Genomic DNA, 18,311 nt, shown 5'->3' with positions numbered 1-18,311 from the left:
GACCCAACATGACCCATTGCCACCCCTAGATTCTCACAACTGCCTCTCTTTCCAAAAGCTTCAGGAAGCCACAAGACAAGGACGTTCTCCACAACTGGGGAATTTATGGTAAAACAAGAAATGCTCCACACATTATGCCATGTACGTAGATGGAATTTGCCTAATGCAAATGTGACTAAGGTCAATACAGATGGAGCTACAAAGAACAATCCTGGCCTGGAGAAGCTGTTGTTGGTGTTGTTGGTAGAAACTCAAATGATGAGTTTGCCTTTGTCTACAATAGAAACATTGGCATTGCAACAAACTACACGGGCGAGTGTACTACTATACTTGAAGGCATGGAGATTACAGTCAGTAAAGGTCGAGCATCCATTTGGGTCGAATCCGACTCAAGGGCAATGGTAACCGCATTAAATTCTAGCAAAATTCCATGGCAGTTGAAACAAAGATAGAGAGAACTGCATACCAAATTGACCGTTTGTACTATAGTTACATATGTGATTCCATGGCAGTTGAAACAAAGATAAAGCCACAAATTTTGGAGTAGAATTAGGTACCGGTAACAGTTACATATGTCATGGTAGACCCCCATGGGTCTATAAATGGGATGTACCATACGAAATCTACTATAGGTTTGCTTAAGTGTGCACTGGTGATGTAGGAGGCTAGCACTCCATACTCTCCAACACTGTGCAATTCTTTTCTTTTCGATCTGTTTTTCTCATTAATGAATTTCAATCCTACCTAGCAAATTTAAAAAATATTAAGCATGGTTTAGCACTAAATCATGGACTTGGCAAATGGCGCCAAACTACTGACTCAAGCAATATCCCTATTCCCTATGCCAGAAAACAATGGTTCACACAATGGTTCACCTAAAAAAAATACCCATAGTCCACTCACCATCACCTAGGTGCTAAAAGAAACGTCACTACTCATGACTAACTAGGCACAATTCCCCATGGGCCATAGCCAGCAAAGGTGGAGCCCTTGGCTTGTGTCCACCCTTCCCAATCTCCCACATCTGTAATTAGTGTTCTAAAAAACACTAGGCAGTGGGAGAGCGCCTGGGACTTCTAGGCTGCCTAGACGGGCTAGGCGCTAGGCAGTTTTTTCTTCTAATATATCTTATAATATATATAGTAATACATACCTATACTACAAGAAATGAAGAAAATCATTTACCATAACTCAAAAAATAAACACAAATAAAAATGCTTATTACAAAAATGCGTAATAGTTTAAGAATATCAACTTCATATAAAAACATATTATTTCTTATAGTGACATATAATTTACATTAGACTTTAGTCTTTTAAACTCATTGAAATCTTAAGCCTACTTGAGCCTTTAATTTTTGACATTTAATCATTCAAAAAAAAAGTTTGACTGGACCTCCTAGAGGCCGATTAGTCCCTCTTGCCCACCTAATCGGTCCACCAATTTTTAAACGACTTAAGCCTAGGTGAGTTGGTACGTTGGGCACCGCCTAGCGCCTAGAGACCACCTATACCAATTTTTAGAACATTGTCTGTAACTTAACCCCACCCCAATATATGATATTCCATCTATACATACTAGTATTCCGGCACGCGCGATCTATACATGTGCCAGTCTCTTTCGCACTTTTTTGGTGCTCATTAAAAGTCAGTTCAAATAAACGCATTTCCCTTATGCATAACATCTAATCTAATTTCTTTAATGAGCGAGCTTTGGTGAATAGGAGAAATTCATATGGCTCCTACTCAAAATTACTAAACTACCCCTCTCTTTTATATTAAATTACTCGTTTGACCACCTTTTAAATATCATTATATCAATCCAAACTTCTCTATCCACAGCCATTCTTCAACTCAACAGTTAACACCCACATCTTTATCCATTTTTATTTTTATTTTCGATAATCACTGCTTTATTATAAATTAAATTTCAAAGTACATAGGTTTATTCAACAGACAAGGTGGTGGAGACTCCATTCCTGTAAAACTCATAGCTCATTTAGCTATTAAGTGGGCCTCACCATTCAAATTCATACTAATCCATTTAAAAAATACAAAGAAATCAAAAGAAGTTTTTAAAACATTGATATTCTACAAAATAGGTCTACAACTCCAGCCAGTAAGTGTTAGGTTGTTTTTTATAGTTTCTGTAACAATCTTACTATCTCCACTGATAAGAATTGCTTACAGGGACAAATTAAGTTGCTACAACATTTTGCATCAGAGTTCTACAGTTATATACTCAGCTTTAATAGTATTGTTTGCTTTGAACCTTGTAATGCTAGCTCCCAAAATAGCTCCTTGATAATCTTTGCACAAAGCTCCAGAATTAGCAGCATCATAGAAAATATGTGTCCAAGAATTAGTAAATGTATTGTTATGCTGAGAAACATAAACAATATCTACAAATTCCTCATTTGTAGATAGATGCAACCATATTAATATTCCAAGCACGTACTATATGTGTACGTTGTTACAAATAGTCCCTATATTGAGAACTCCTCTCTCAAATTTCACATAGTTCTTCTGTTTCCATATCATATAGAAAACAAAGACAAAACAATCCTCTTCTATTGAGATCCTTACAATTTGCTTCCATCCAATTAATAAAAAGTTCTATCCATTACCTGCAATTAGTGTATATGTGGTATGCAACCCTGAGAAAAACAATAGATGCATACCAGACAACTTTAATACACTCACATTCAAAGAAAATGTGATCATCTGATTTCAAATGATTATATCATAAACAACAAGTACGATCACCATTAAAATTTCTGTTTAGAAGTTTTTCTCCAGTAGAGAGGTATTGGAGATATATCTTCCAAATGAAAGTTGCAAACTAGCTTCAACCTTGAGCTTCCAAATCTGCTTCACTATTTAATAATTGAAGGTGGAACATTAGGCTTCTTTCTAATAAGGTAGTAATCACTATTAACTATAAACTCACATTTCCAATGGCCCAACTCTCTTAAACCATCAAAGGAAATACTGAGCCTAATATGAATTCTACTAATGATGTTTTTGATAAATAAGGTTGGAAATAGTTCTCCAATCCTAGTAAGATTATATTACAAGACATAAAGTATGGAAGGATGAGATAGATGTTTGACATAAAGGTGATGATCTGAAGGGTGGTATCATATGGTTTGAAATCATCTAAAGGCATAGGTTTTCCATTGAGAGAGAGCCATGTGTCATAAAAAAATGAAATTTTTGAATCATCACCCACAGACCAGAATGAGTTATCAAGGATGAGTTGCAGATTTTTGCACTGGTATTTAGCAGTGGAACTTTGCACTACAACATGGATGTTAGTTGCACTGGTATCAAGCACTGCAACATGGATGTTGCACTGGTATTTAGAACTGCAACATGAATTTTTTGAATCTCTTAGTGTTAATCAAGAATTCTTTCAAATCAATAGCATGCTTAGTATTCCACAAGTAATTAATTATATGGCCTATGAACGATAAAGGTGTGTGGCAAGTAAATTATATAGATGAGGTCGAGTTAATGGTCTAGTAGTTGCAGAAGTACTCTTTCTTCGATAATAATCCGTGTGAGGTTGGTTCACCGTGTTGATATGCGATGTCACTTGGCATGTCCCCTTCCAATATCCACAAAACATATGGATTCAATGCAAATGAAGGGAGAAAAGAGATTATAAGTACTTGAGAATGGAATGACAAAAGCTTAAATGAGCGTCAATGAAATAATAATTTGGTTGCCCAAAAGTTACCAAATTATACATGCACCATACTTAAAAGAAATGTTTGGTGAATGTAATAAACAAACTGTGATTACCTTGTAAGGGGTTTTAACCAACTCTCCAAATGGTGAAGTCAATAGAAGATATTTCTGATACAATCAAACTAGATTGTATCGGAAATTAAAATGCAAGAAATGAAAAATGATAGATAGGATGGGATTAATTCGAGAAAACCCTGTAAACTCCAACTGGTTCTATTAAGGGAACCACCTCCAATTCACACTGTTGTGCAAACAATTACAATAATTAGCTTACCTTCTTTATTAACTCACAAGCCTTAAATACAAGTTCATGTAACCATGTAACTTACAACCACTACAAGGGACTGCCCACTACCTTACGTCCATTCCCTACCTACAAATACCTGACCACTATTACTAGTCTCATAATAACTAACCCACTAATATTATTAACTTAGATATAATGCCTAGAAAATAAGAGACACTAACTAACTCAAATTAGATACCATCAATCACGTACGTAACAACTCCATCCCTCTTGAAAAGAACCTTGTCCTCAAGGTTGAATATTTGCACTTCGATCTTCCACTATCCCATAAGTAGCGACAATCCGGAATTGAATCAAGCACATTACATTGTTGATCAAATTCCATTCGAACCGGTTCAACATGTGAGATGATGAAAGGTACAAATGATTTGAAATTCCTACCCACAAATTGTAGCTGCAACAAACAATAATTGAAAGATGATTCTGAATATGAACCAAGCTCCACAAAATCTGCAATATCTTCATGAAAAATTGGAAAGAAATCACATAGATTGTATGTTGTAGAACTAAGAAGTTTGGTACGGATCACCACGACCTTTTCATCGAAAACATTCATGAAATCCGTTAAGTACCAACATCGTTGCTTACGAAATTCATTCATTGTCACCTTAAATTGAGTACAATAACATTCAAAGATTTCATTCAAACTCGCCAATGTACTTCTAATTTCTACCGTACCACAACCTCTTCACTTTTTTTTTTTTTTTTTTTTTTTTTTTTTTTTTTTTTAGATACAAGAACCGCGATAAATACAAGATAACAATGAGATTCTATCACCACAAGCCAAAGATCAAACGGCTCCGATATGCTTGATACAATCAAACTAGATTGTATAGGAAATTAAAATGCAAGAAATGAAAATTGGTAGATAGGATGGGATTAATTCGAGAAAACCCCATAAACTCCAGTTGGTTCTATTGAGGGAACCACCTCCAATTCACATTGTTGTGCAAACAATTACAATAATCAGCTTACCTTCTTTATCAACTCACAAGTCTTAAATACAAGTTCATGTAACCATGTAACTTACAACCACTACAAGGAACTGCCCACTACCTTACGTCCATTCCCTACCTACAATTACCTGACCACTATTAATAGTTTCATAATAACTAACCCACTAATATTATTAACTTAGATATAATGCCTAAAAAATAGGAGACACTAACTAGCTCAAATTAGATACCATCAATCACATACGTAACAATTTCTCACTACAAAATGCAACTTCTTCAGTGGAGCTAGAATGCTGGATAAAGATGAAGCCAGCTATAGCACCTGTTGTGGTTGAGAAATAGCTTTGAGAAACCTTCAACAACTTCTCTTCTTCAATAACACTAAATAATTGTCTAAAGACCTTGTGCACTCTACCACCTTCATTCAACAATCCTAGAACTCAAGCTCAACTTTCTATTCATGGTTTTTTATATCTTAGGTCCCAACCCAACTTCACATGCTCTCGCACCCCGTTTGTGAAATTGCTAGAAAATCCATAAACTTGATCTGGAGCTGGGTTATTCATATTGAATTGCTACTTGTTCTAAGCCTAACACACTTGTCTTTAAGAGGCTATATAACATATGTCTACAGAGAGCAAGCTTGGAATGTATTCTTAAGATAAAAATATGAGAGCAAGCAGCTTGGTTTGGAGCAATATCCTACTATGTGTTTATTATATAAAAAATTCATTTTGATATATATTACCAATTAATATTGAATTAAACATGTATTTATTCATTTTATTTTTGTAATTATTAAAAAAATTGCTATATAAACATTAATCAGTCTGACCGAGTCGAACCATGGTTGAACCATTTTAACAAAAAATCGGTTCAATCACTGGTTCGGTTTTCAAAACATTGATAACAACCAATTGGGTTTTGTTCTAGTCAATAAGGTAACTGCCTTTGAGAATGCCTGACCCATGAGATACTAGACAAAGTTGGAAAGAGGTAGCCTCCACCAAATACCATGAGAAACAATTATTGTTTTTGTTGGGTATATAAGCATTCACGAAGAAGAAGAGTTTGTAGGATCTTTCTACCTTTGTCTTTAAGAGGCTTGTCAATGGGCCGGGCCAGGCCCGAAGCCCGATTGAATCCAAACCGATAAAATAAGGACTTAGAACTTAAATGTTGTCCGATAAGACTATTAGGCCAATTATGGACATATCCCCGTCCGACCTGATAAAAGCCAGACCCGAAAACTAATTAAGGTTATTTTTTTAGTTTTTCAAATAAGTACTATTAAATTTGTAACTACTGATATACATAAAATGTTAAGAGGCTTGATGGATTAGTATTGTAATGCCACATATATATAAGGCTTGGGTTAGCGTCTTACTACACTCTATTTTAGTTTTTTTAGAGAAATAATAAAGAATCCGATCATGTCCATAAGGGGATCTAGACCGAAACTTGGACCTTCTAAATGTAAACATAATTTGGACGAGACTTGAACATAGGTGAGTAATGTTCAAGTCCGGCCCATTGACAACCCTAGTTTGGAGTTTGGACTATCTTTGTTTAGGTGCTAGGTTCAACTCCCCACATTATCAATTTCAAAAAATATATATATATATATATATATATATATATATATATAGGGTTAGGATAGAGGCACATTCACTGTAGCCACATTAGCCCATGATGAATGCACACCACCGATCTATCTCCAATCCAACGGACCATCTCGACCATCTCAATTCTCAACTACCAAAACGAAATTAGCGAAATTTCGGAAAAAATATTTTGGCGATCCTCCTCCTCCAAAATTAGATCGATGTTAGTGAAAAGTAAATCGACAATTTCTCATTCACCAAAATTTCTCAACCATTTCTCTTTCTAATCGACCATATCTAGTAAATCTTACAAGGATTCTGAGAGTGTTTCGTTGGGTTTGAGTATTGGTGGATGGAGATCCACGCGAAGAAGAGTGAGGGTTGAAGAAAATGAAAGTGAGGAGTTAGTTTCTAATGTTAGAGATGCTGATGAGGTTGATAAAGAAACTAAGCCTAGTTTGTCGGGTGAAACCGGAGATGGTGATGCTTTGGAAACTAGTCTTGGGCTTGGCGAGGAAGGAAGCGGTCGAGAGGAAAAAGGGAAGGGGATTTTGGATTTGAACTTGCCACCGGAAGAACAGCCGGAACCTAAACTTCGGTGTAGATCCTGTAGAGTTGAACTTGTTTTCTGTGGAAGAAAATCCAGCAAAAGATTTTTCGGACTTCGACCACGGGATCGACTACTAGTCTTATTCAGTTGCAGGAAGCTGCGAGAATCCGAGCGCAAAGGCGTGCAAGGTTGAGTGTGCGGTCAAAAGCACATAGAAGAAGGGGAGACAGGAATAGATTCCAAGATGTAGCCAAACATAGTGGTCCTAAGTTTGCTCATTTCCATGCAGAGGAGGAAGAGGAAGAGATTAATGTTGCAGCTCCAAGCACGGATGAATTGCCTGAAATTGAAGACCGGCCTGGTCCATTTTCTACTGCAATGAAGATTATTAAGGACGAAGCCACGAAGTTGAATGGCGGCAGGTGACTTTGACTCAAGGTTCAAGCAAGACAACCCCGTGATTGGTGGAACTACTTCATGCCCAAGCTAGGTAAGTTGTCCGATCTTGATCTCTATATTAGGTTACGGTTATCTTTGTTATTCTTTCGGTGCAGATCGTGGCTTTTCAAAACAAACGGACCTAATACAACTTGAACCGCTGGCATTATCTTTGTGATCGACTAGCTTTTGTTAGTAGACAGACTAGTAAACAATTGAGCAAACCCGTGAGGTCTAAAGATTCCTGAAAAGTCGGATGAAGAGTTCGAATAAAGCCCAAAAGCGGAATTTTCCAATCTTTTAACAAACTGAAAAAGCGCGACGGCATGGATTTACCCAACCCGTGTCTTTCTTACTTTCCACCTAGAAATGAGTCAAATGACAATGCAAAGTAGAAGATAATTAAATTACACAGAGAAAGTATAAGACCAATAGTTGCTTCTGACGAGGTATCCACGTTTCATTCTCTCATTGGTTGTAAATGTTCTTTGCCTTTTCTGTGTACCCAATCAAAGCTAGACAAACGTAGAGAGATAAAAAGGCTAACCAAAAATAGAAAACTTAAGGAATAGCCCAAACTTTGGAATCTATCTTCATTTCATTGTTTCGCTTCCACTTTTCAAAGTCAAGCCTTCTTTTATAGTTTTGCCTCCATATAATGATGATTGTTATGATGATTGTTATGTGCTTTGTGCTTTGTGATGATTGTTATGTGCTTTGTGAGGACATATGATTGTTATGAATTTGCTAGTTTGCGTGTAATAAGTGAGAATCTCTATCAAACCTATGTGATATGTCCTTGATGTCACTGTAAATGTTGATAATCTAGCTTCATAGGCTGCTTATATAATCATTATTATGAACATTATAAGTGGCATTATTCTACACAAGTTACATGCTATTAGGGTCATGTGCGGGTTTAGCAGTCACATGCTTGTTTGGTTGTATCAGTATAGCTTGTTTGTAGGCCATGGAAAATTCATATATGTAGTGAGACAATTTAGCGTTTAACTTAACTAAGTGATAACGTTTTGTAACTGATTGGTTGGTTAATGGCTCATTAATGATTTTTTTAACATGAAACCCAATCTGAAGGGGAATTTGATTTTTTCTGCCGATTGTGTGTGTGTGTGGCGAACTCATTGATATAAGTTTGCTTCTACAAGATAAAAACTGTCGGATGACTCTATGACCACTTAACATTTCTTGAAAGCCGATTGTCTTGATCACCTAGGCTTTAGTGCTGATTTCAGTATCACATTATTAATCTAAACTCTATCGATCGGATCTTAAATGAGAATAGTTATACACTTACTAATCTTTTAACAGATCTGTCGGAAAAAAAACACCCCTTTTTTTCTTGGTTCTTATACAACCATCCCCGAAGACTTGCAGTGCAGTCTAAGTGATGTTGTTTCATATCTATTGCCTTGAATATTTTATATACCGCGAAAAGAAGTTATTTGAACTAGAATTGATGTGAATATCTGAATTATTCATAAAAAAGAGTTGTATGGACTAGTTATCTGGTTCTCCATTGTTGAAGTAGCAACTCTATCTGTCATCTTGCTATGCTGATGGGTGTTTGGGGTTGACTTCATCAATGCTTCTTTTCTGATTTTGATTATGTGGGGACGGTGGGGCTGTATCATATTTTCTGATGTTGGGGTTGTTTTTATCTACTTCAAATGTTTTTGTTTCTCAACATCTATGGCTTATGTTGTTATGCTTCTGGGTAGTTATTATATTTGTTTCTTGTGTAAGATTTGAACTCTATAAATCTCCTTCCTTACTATATGCAGATGTCATTGAGCCTGTCTCCACACCTAGGAGCATAGGCGAGTTTTTTGGCATGTTGGGTGAGCTCGCCGATCAACCACGGGGAAAGAACTGGAGCAGAAAGGATGAGGATGAAGCAATGCAGTTAAAGATTGATATGCCAGGACTAGGCAAGGAACATGTCAAAGTTCTTGTTGAGGAGGACCCGATTATCAAAGGAGAAGCCGATCTTGAAGCAGGGAGTGGAAACAATTACTCCACTAAGTTTGTAGGAACTCTGACAGCTTGTAGGAACTCTGACAGCTTGTAGGAACTGTTTATGTTTCGGACCAATGTTTCGAACCAAAACTTGTTCTCTGACAGCTTGTAGGAAGTCTGACAGCTTGTAGAAACTTGTTTATCTTTATGTTTATGACAGCAAAACTATTTAAGTTGTAGGAACTGTGACAGCTTTTATTTAGCTTTTATTTAGCTTAATTAGCTTTTATTTAAGCTAAATACTAATAATCGCAGCTTTTATATTGTAGCTAAATACTAATAATTAAGCTAAATACTAATAATCGCAGTGTCTACCAAGAACAAAATAAATAATATGCATTCCCTGTACTCTCAATAAAATGGTAAATGCCGTCAAATTTGCTAGTTCTCTGACAACTTTTATATTGTAGCTTAGTTCGGTTTTAGTGGTTGGTTGGAAAGTGGTAGCTTAGTTCTTTGATATTGTAGCCTAAAATTGTTCGGTTTGATTCTGTGCTTAGTTCTCTGACAGCTTATATTTAGCTTTTATTCTCTGACTTTGGTTGACTTTGGTTGAGAGCAGGATTCATAGGCTGTTCTATTTAGTTTTGTGAGGAAAATGGAAGTTCATTTTGTTATGTGAAGTTCTGTCAGAAATTTTGTTCATTTTAACTTTGTCGAAATAAATTTCGTTATGTGATTGAGAATTCCGAGAATGCCATCTATTCCCAAGTCCAAAGCATGAATGGGAAAGACCTCCCAACCTCTAATATGAACAAATTAAGCTGTATCCCATTTTAATTTTCACACAAACAAGAGTACAAACATTTACTCCAAACGCTTAAGTTGTTGGCCTTCACATACAGTGCCTGACTACATACCTGCTTAATACTCATTTTATTTTTCCTTTCTCAACTTATTGAGTGCCTTATTGATGCGACAACTGAGATTGCATTTTCTTAACAAGCACTTTAAATTACATCAGAACTCCAATGTACATTTACCTTATACTGAACTCAAATGTACATTTACCTTATACAAGCATTACAATTGATTCTAATTCTATAATAATATAGCTAGAGAAAACCAAAATGCTCATTAACTAAGAAGCCACAACCTCAAAGGCAAGACGAGATGTTTGCTTCAATTGGGATTGACGGAGAGCCTTGTTTCAATTTGGGATTGACGGAGAGCCTCTTTTTGGGCCTAACACAACATGCCTTGATCAGCAGATAGTCTTCCTTCACCACACCATAATGAGGGAGCCCACAAATGGGAGTAATATCTTTCTCAGTCCTGATACAACAGAAACAAGATTCAGGGGTTAGTGAGAAAAGGAAAAGAACGAGACTAAAAACCATCGTCATAACTCTGCTCTAGCTGTAATGTCGGCAGCTTTTATACCATCAAGACCAGAAACTTTCTCTAAAATCGATAACCTGCAATCATCTAAACGTTCCCCACCAGGATGGTTCAAAATATCCAAATTATCAGTCTATAATCTGATCTATCCAAATATTGTGGACATATATCACAAAGCGATGGTTTGCTATACCATAAGTATCTTTGCTTTCGAGATTCAGCGACTACTTCAACAACTCATCTACTCCTATCAGATATGGGTTATTATTATCTAATTAAAAGCAAAATAGAAATGCACATTTACTATTCCAAGATAGATAAATTAGAAACATATTTCTGTTTCAGTAGTTTGGGGGCTAACTTTTTGAAGTAAAACCTTGAAGAAGTGAAAAGAACAATCCTAAGAATCAGTCAATATTTCCATATGAACATTTCTAACAATCACCAAAAAAATATAAACACAAACATATCAAACCAGAACAGTGGGAAATTAAGCGAAATTTCAAATTTTCTCACTTGAATATTTAAAACAGCAATGATCATCTGCGATAAGCTTCAACTTAACCGATTCTCTGTCAAACACAAACCAAAGAAACTCTCTTTTGAAAATGAATAAGAAGCTCATAAACTCAACTAAAGAATTTACAGACACTCATTTCAAAATTTCTCACCTTAATACCAAAAACAAAAACAATCCAATACAAAAGGCTCCACAATAATCTGACTTATAGACCCTATTTCAAATACAAAGAAACAAACAAGTAGCTCAGAAACTCAAAAAAAGAAGCTCTAAACTAGTAAAATAACAGACACCATCCTCAAATTTCCAACTCCAAATCATATATCAGTAAACTTTTTCTCACCATAATAACTAAAAACAACACTAGCCCAAGTTCCAAAAACTTCACTGCAATCTTTGATTTAGTAACAATACGTTAATAGAGAAGTACCATCATCGATCTTTGATTTAGTAAAAATCAAGAAGAAGAAGAGAAATAATCAAAGCAGATTAGTGAATTTTTAGCGGGTACCAAATCTGGAAGCAGTGTGGTTTCCACCCACGAGGGCTACACGAGTGGTTCGGCCTCCATTTTTGTAACCTCTATCATAGACTTATTTTCTTGATTTTTCTTTATCCCACCATTATTAACAAAAAGAAGAAATCAAGAAAATGTCTGACAAAAAGATCTTACAAAGGAGGAGAGAAATTACCTCAAAGAAGCACACAGTCGAAAGAGAGAACCCACTCGTGAATTTTGGAGAGAAAGTGTTTCAGAGAAAATTTTGCTCGATCTAATTTTGGAGAAGAAGGTTCAATCGATTTTTTGTTTATTTCGTTTTTATGTTTCAAAAAATTTTATTTCCCAAAATTTCATGTATTTCGAATTTGGCTATCAAAGACTATCTCATATCCGTTGGATTGGTAAGAGATCGGTGGTCTGGATCGGCTGTGTCCACAATGTGGCTACAGTACCTGTGGCTGTATCCCCACCCATATATATATATATATATATATATATATATATATATATATATATATATATATATATATAATATGGGTGATCCGGTTTAGTGTTCAACCACGGTTTAAGCTTAGACCGAGGGTCCAACCAAAAACTCAAGTTTTAACTGAACCGAAAATTTACCCGTTCGGTCGGACCCCGGTTCAACCACCGGTCCGTTCCGGTTTTCTAAACGCTGGTTGTTATTGCTCATGATGTGGGCCCGATTGAGCTAGTTGTTTGGTTGCCTGCAAAATGGAGATTCCTTATACATGCAATTGTGAAGGGAAGGCTTGTCTTGGATCGATTGTCCACAAGAAAGCAGCATCAGTTATGTGCTTAACATCGGTGAAAAATGAAGATATATAAGATGGAATTCAGCAAAATTGTGGAGGCAATTAAGGCCAACTTTAATGACAAGTACGACGACTACCACAAGAAATGGGGAGCTGGAGCAAAGGAAAGGCTCATAGCGCAGGAAGCAGCACAAAGCCACAAAGAATGAATTGAGTTGAACATACTAGTAGAGGAAAAGGAGTGAGGAAAGGCCTCTACTAGGAACATACTTTGGCTACTATTTCTACATTTTTTGTTATTACTCAGGAGAAGTTTTATTTTGTATTAGTGGGTGTGATACTGTGATAAAACTTGTTTTCCAAAAAGAATATATATTCTGGATGGGGTCATTGTTATTTAATGATACCTGTAGACTCACTAGAGTAGCATACACTCCATTCTTATCAATTCAAAATGGTTACCACTTTCAACAATCCGTTCATTCTTCAAAACGACTTTTTTCTTTTTGCCGGATTATGTTGATTTAGAGCCGAGATGTGATTATTTAGAGTTGTGGAATTAGATATAAATGTGATTTCGGGGATTTAATCATCGATTATAGGTGTTTAGATCACCCCACACTAATGGTGTTGTTCATGGGTCCTTGAATTCTTTCAATTGGAGAAGATGACGAGTTGAGTCGACTCAATTATGAAATTGTTCTAATTTAATTTTATGTTTTTTTCTTTGGAATTTTAACAGCCATTGGATTGGGGAGCTAGGATTACAATACGTGCCCAGGTAAATTGATCGGAATCAAGATTTTGAGTTTTTTGTGTGGACACTTAGACAGTATGCACAAAGCCTGAGTGGTAGTTAGGGCATTTTGAAAGTTTGTGACACCGTACACACAAGAACAGATGGTCAAATATGGTCAATGACACTAAACGGGGTCAAAACGGTAGAAGGGACCTAAAACTAATAAACGAAAAAAAATAAGATCCAACGCAAATGCCCTTATTATTGGGAGGACCTAAAACTAAATAATAATTTCAAACAAAACAAACACACAAATCTCAAAACCAAGCTAAATCAATGAAAACAACAACATCCACATATAAATCAATCAAATAAATGAAACCCAACTAACTAACATATGAAAAAACAAAACCCCACTAAAAACAATTCTAACTTTGATCTAACCAAACTCATAAAATATCAATCTACAACTTCAATTACTTAAATACAATGTAAACATAAGATTCGTTTTTAGTGTGGAAACATAAATGTGCGGTTGTAGATTCAAAGATCAAAGAAGAACAAATTTAAATTGCATTGTTCTTTCACTTTTTCTTGAAAACGAAGATTAAAGACAAATTCAAACGAAGATCCAAATTCAAGCACCAAACTTTTTCTTCTTCACAAATCTAAAATAATAGGGAGATTCACATATCTAAAAGTTTGAAATCATGAAGAAATTAACAAATTTGAATCTTCTTCTCCTTCTTTATTTTCTTCGTATTGATTTCGTTGGTCCTCGAATCTACTGCACAAAATAGGAAATTGGGAAGAGAAACAAAAGAAAGGGCAAAGTAGAAAGAGAAATAATCGAAATCGCGGTCAAGTGACGTGTTTAAACAAATTGAGAAGAGATGGCACGAGGAAACCAAATTAATTATAGGGACCTGCTTTACAAAAAAAGTATACCCGTGTCCTATTAGAGTAGGAGGATTAAATCGAGGGGCGTTCAACCCAATTTCTTGAATAACCTATATAGAAAATGGTAATAAGAATTTGCATTTCATGTGTTTATCTTTAAAATATATTTTTTTTTGGCAATTTATCAACATGGTGGGTCTCTATGTTTTGGGAGATGTAAATAGGTGTGGACACATGTATAACGGGGAGTAGGTGGGACGTGAGTAAGTTTTGGTGTTCAACAGATTTTGTTGTTTTATATTTTTTTTGTTTTGCAATTATTGGGCATTACACCCTGATTTTCTACAGACTATACAATTGTGTTGGGACACTGAAGTTTATGGTAATCATATGTATGTTTTAACTCATAAGCTGAAAATTGTCCAGTCCAAATTGAAAGGGTGGGCGAGGAGATACCTATCAGATTTGCAGAAAAGGTTTGATGTTGCAAGAGATGACCTTAAGCAAATTCAGAATATGATACAACAACAACCTTTGAATTCAGCGTTGTACTTCAGGAAAGAGAGTCTGGGACCAAGATGACTTTACTTTTAGAGATGGAAGAAGTGGATTTTAAATAGAGAACTGAATATAATTGGATGATATATGGTGACAAATGTAATGTCTTTTTCCACAATACTATTAAAGAGAATAAGCATAGAAATTTTATATGAGCACTGGAGGATCTCTCAGGCAATAGATTAAAAGGCCAGGAAGATATTTCTCAAGATTTCATAGGTTATTATAAGTCTTTTCTGGGAGAGGTTTCAGATTCTATATGCGACTATGCTCAACTGGAAGATTTACAGTTGAGAAATGAAGTGGATGAAGTTGTGGCAAGGGAACTATGTGAAGACATTAGGAATGAAGAAATAAAAGAAGCTTTATTCTCTATGAAGGAGAATAGTTCACCAAGGCCTGATGGTTATAATGTATATTTTTTCAAGAAAGTTTGGAATATCATAGGTGATGATTTCATTAAGGCTGTCAAGTCTCTATTTTTATGCAAACCCACATTCATAAAGGTACTAATTCTACCTTTTTATGTCTCATTCCTAAACTGCATAAACCTTCCAGGATTGATGAATTTCGGCCCATTGCATGTTGTAATGTAATTTACAAATGCATCTCCAAAGTGATCAGTAATAGATTGAAGATTCATATAGCAGCTCTAATTGGCTTAAATCAATCTGCATTTGTGCTCAGTAGAGTAATTCAAGATAACCTTCTTCTTGCTCATGAGCTCCTTATAGGTTATAATATAGTACATGGTGCTGCTCGATGCTCTATTAAGATTGATATTCATAAAACATGTGATTCTCTGAGTTGGGATGCTATTGAAAATATTCTATTCAGATTTCGATTCCCTTCTAAGTTTATAGGCTGGGTGAAAATGTGCTACACTTCTCCTTGTTTCTCTATACTTGTTAATGGTTACCCTCAAGGATATTTTGATAGTATGAAAGGTATCAAACAAGGTGATCCCCTGTCACCATATTTGTTTGTACTCATAATGGAGGTGTTAGGCAGTCTTCTGAAGCAAGCAGTTGCTGATAAAAGTATTGCTTACCATTCAAAGTGTAGGAGAGTGCTAGTTACGCACTTGTGCTTTGCTAATGATGTTCTTATTTTTTGTAAAAGGGAAGGAGCTTCTTTGCAAGGTATTAGTGAAGTACTGAACTCTTTCTCAAATCTCACAGGTCTGAAACTAATTGTCTCAAATACTACCTTGCTCACGGGAAGTATTAGCCTTGATGTTAGTAAAACCTTCTCAAATTTTCTTGGGTTTAGACATGTTACACCTCCTGTTAAGTATCTTGGGATCCCTTTTTCGGCATCAAGAATTGGACCTCAAGACTGTTTACCTCTGATAGAAATGATTACAGGTAGAGTAACAAATTGGAAGAATAGGTCTTCACTTTTGTTGGTAGACTTTAGTTAATACAATCGAATCTTTCTTCTTTACATACCTATTGGGCAAAAACCTTTATGTTGCCTAGTGGAGTAGTAAATTATGTTTTCAAGATAACGAATAGGTTTCTTTGGTCTGGTCCTAGTATGGACAGAAAATTGCACAAGGCTAGTCATGGAACTATAAGGTATAGCAAGATGGAGGGTGGATTGAATGTTGTGGATCTAAACGTTTGGAATGTGGCTGCCTACTGTGGTTTGATTTTCAAAGTTGCATCAAGGGAGGACACTCTATGGACTAAATGGGTGTGGGAATATCATCTTAGAGGTAAGAACTTCTGGTCTATGAAGATTCCTCAAGATTGCTCTTGGGTATAGAGATGTATCTTGAAACAAGAAAGTCTGCGGCTAGATTTATGAGGTACACTATAGCAAATGGTGAAAAGACTAGTGTGTGGCATCATCCTTAGTGTTATGAGGAGCTAGCTTCTAGTGAACAACTCTTAAGCAAAACATCTTATTCCCCTTTCTGATGATGCAAAGGTTAGTGAACTGATCATGGATGGGCACTAGAATGATTTAGTTCTAAACTTATCTTCTGGAGAGCTGAAAAATCTCATTATGAGTGTTGTGATTAATGATTTGGTTACTGAGGACTCTGTGGTATGGACTGAAACTTCAACTGGGTTATTTTCCATTAAATCTGCCTACATGAGTCTTGAAAAGATAAGAGAGAAAGTTAAATGGTACAAACTGGTATGGGGAAGCTTACCATTCCAAAACACTCTTTTATTACTTGGCAATTGTTTAGTGGTTGTCTATCTACTCAAGACAGGCTTATAAAGAGGAATATTTTACATCATTCAGAGTGTTGCTTATGTAATAATGATAGAGAGAATTCTCATCATTTATTCTTTAACTGTCAGTTTACTAACACCATTTGATCTGAAGTCAAGAGGCATATGGGATTGGATCCTTTTGTTAAGGAATTTAATCATTAATGGTACACTCTTATGAGAAGGACCAGAGGTTCTACAACTGATTCTGAAATTTTAAGAGCAATGATAAATACAACTGTCTATGCTATATGGAATGAGAGGAATTGTAGGAGATTCAAGCATAAGAGTCACACCACCTTGCAAGCTACAAATGACATTTTGAGAAAGATGAAGGTATATCTTCAGAAAGTTGTAAAAGAGGCCTCTGACAATTCTACTAATCCTTTCTGTAGCATCTTGGTGTTCAAACACGTATGAAGCCACAAATATTGCAACAATGCATATGGAATAAGCCTTTACTACCTGCTGCGATGTTAAACTTTGATGGTGTTTTGTCACCAGATAAATAAGGATTTGGTTGTATAATTAGAGACAAAAAGGGAGTAGTATTTTTGGTTTACAGAGGTAGTTCTATTCAAATATCTATATTGTTTCAAGAGCTTAATTCTAGGAACGAAAAACGACTAAAAAGGGTATCAAACTTTACACTTTTTGACAATATGGGGACCAAACTTTTTTTCCTGACAGTTTGGGGACTAAACTGTTTGATTTTTGCAATGTAGGAACTTCCATTAAATTTCTCTAACACCGTTTTTAATTTGTATTAATTAATTTATTTTTTTCAACATTGCAAATTAGAAAATTTATATTAATTTTTTTCAACATTACAAATTAATTTATATTAATTTTTTTTCAACATTACAAATTAATTTTCATTTGTATTAATTTATAAAATGAAAATTAATACAAATTATAAACGGTGTTAGAGAAATTTGACGGAAGTTCCTACATTGCAAAAATCAAACAAACTGTCAAGAAAATAAGTTTGGTCCCATATTGTCAAAATTTGTAAAGTTTGATACTTTTTTTAGTTGTTTTTTCTTCTAGAAATTGCTGAAGGTCTGAAGTTAGATTAAAAAAGTCAGCGGATTGGTTTCGTC

At 35.4% G+C, this 18,311-nt stretch overlaps 1 long non-coding RNA gene across 1 annotated transcript; it reads right to left on the bottom strand.

Annotated features, from left to right (window-relative positions):
* Positions 1-10,532: 10,532 nt before the first annotated feature.
* Positions 10,533-12,460, bottom strand: LOC147517548 (uncharacterized). Its single transcript, XR_015213897.1, has 4 exons — positions 11,849-12,460; positions 11,657-11,719; positions 11,502-11,557; positions 10,533-10,919 (listed from the first exon to the last, which is right to left on the bottom strand). It is a non-coding gene; the product is annotated as an uncharacterized LOC147517548 (long non-coding RNA).
* Positions 12,461-18,311: the final 5,851 nt, after the last annotated feature.

This window comes from Coptis chinensis, chromosome 2, assembly GCF_015680905.1.
Source record: "Coptis chinensis isolate HL-2020 chromosome 2, ASM1568090v1, whole genome shotgun sequence".
Classification (NCBI taxonomy): Eukaryota; Viridiplantae; Streptophyta; class Magnoliopsida; order Ranunculales; family Ranunculaceae; genus Coptis; species Coptis chinensis.
Note: the sequence above shows the minus strand (reverse complement) of the source record. Positions and strands in the feature narration are given on the sequence as shown.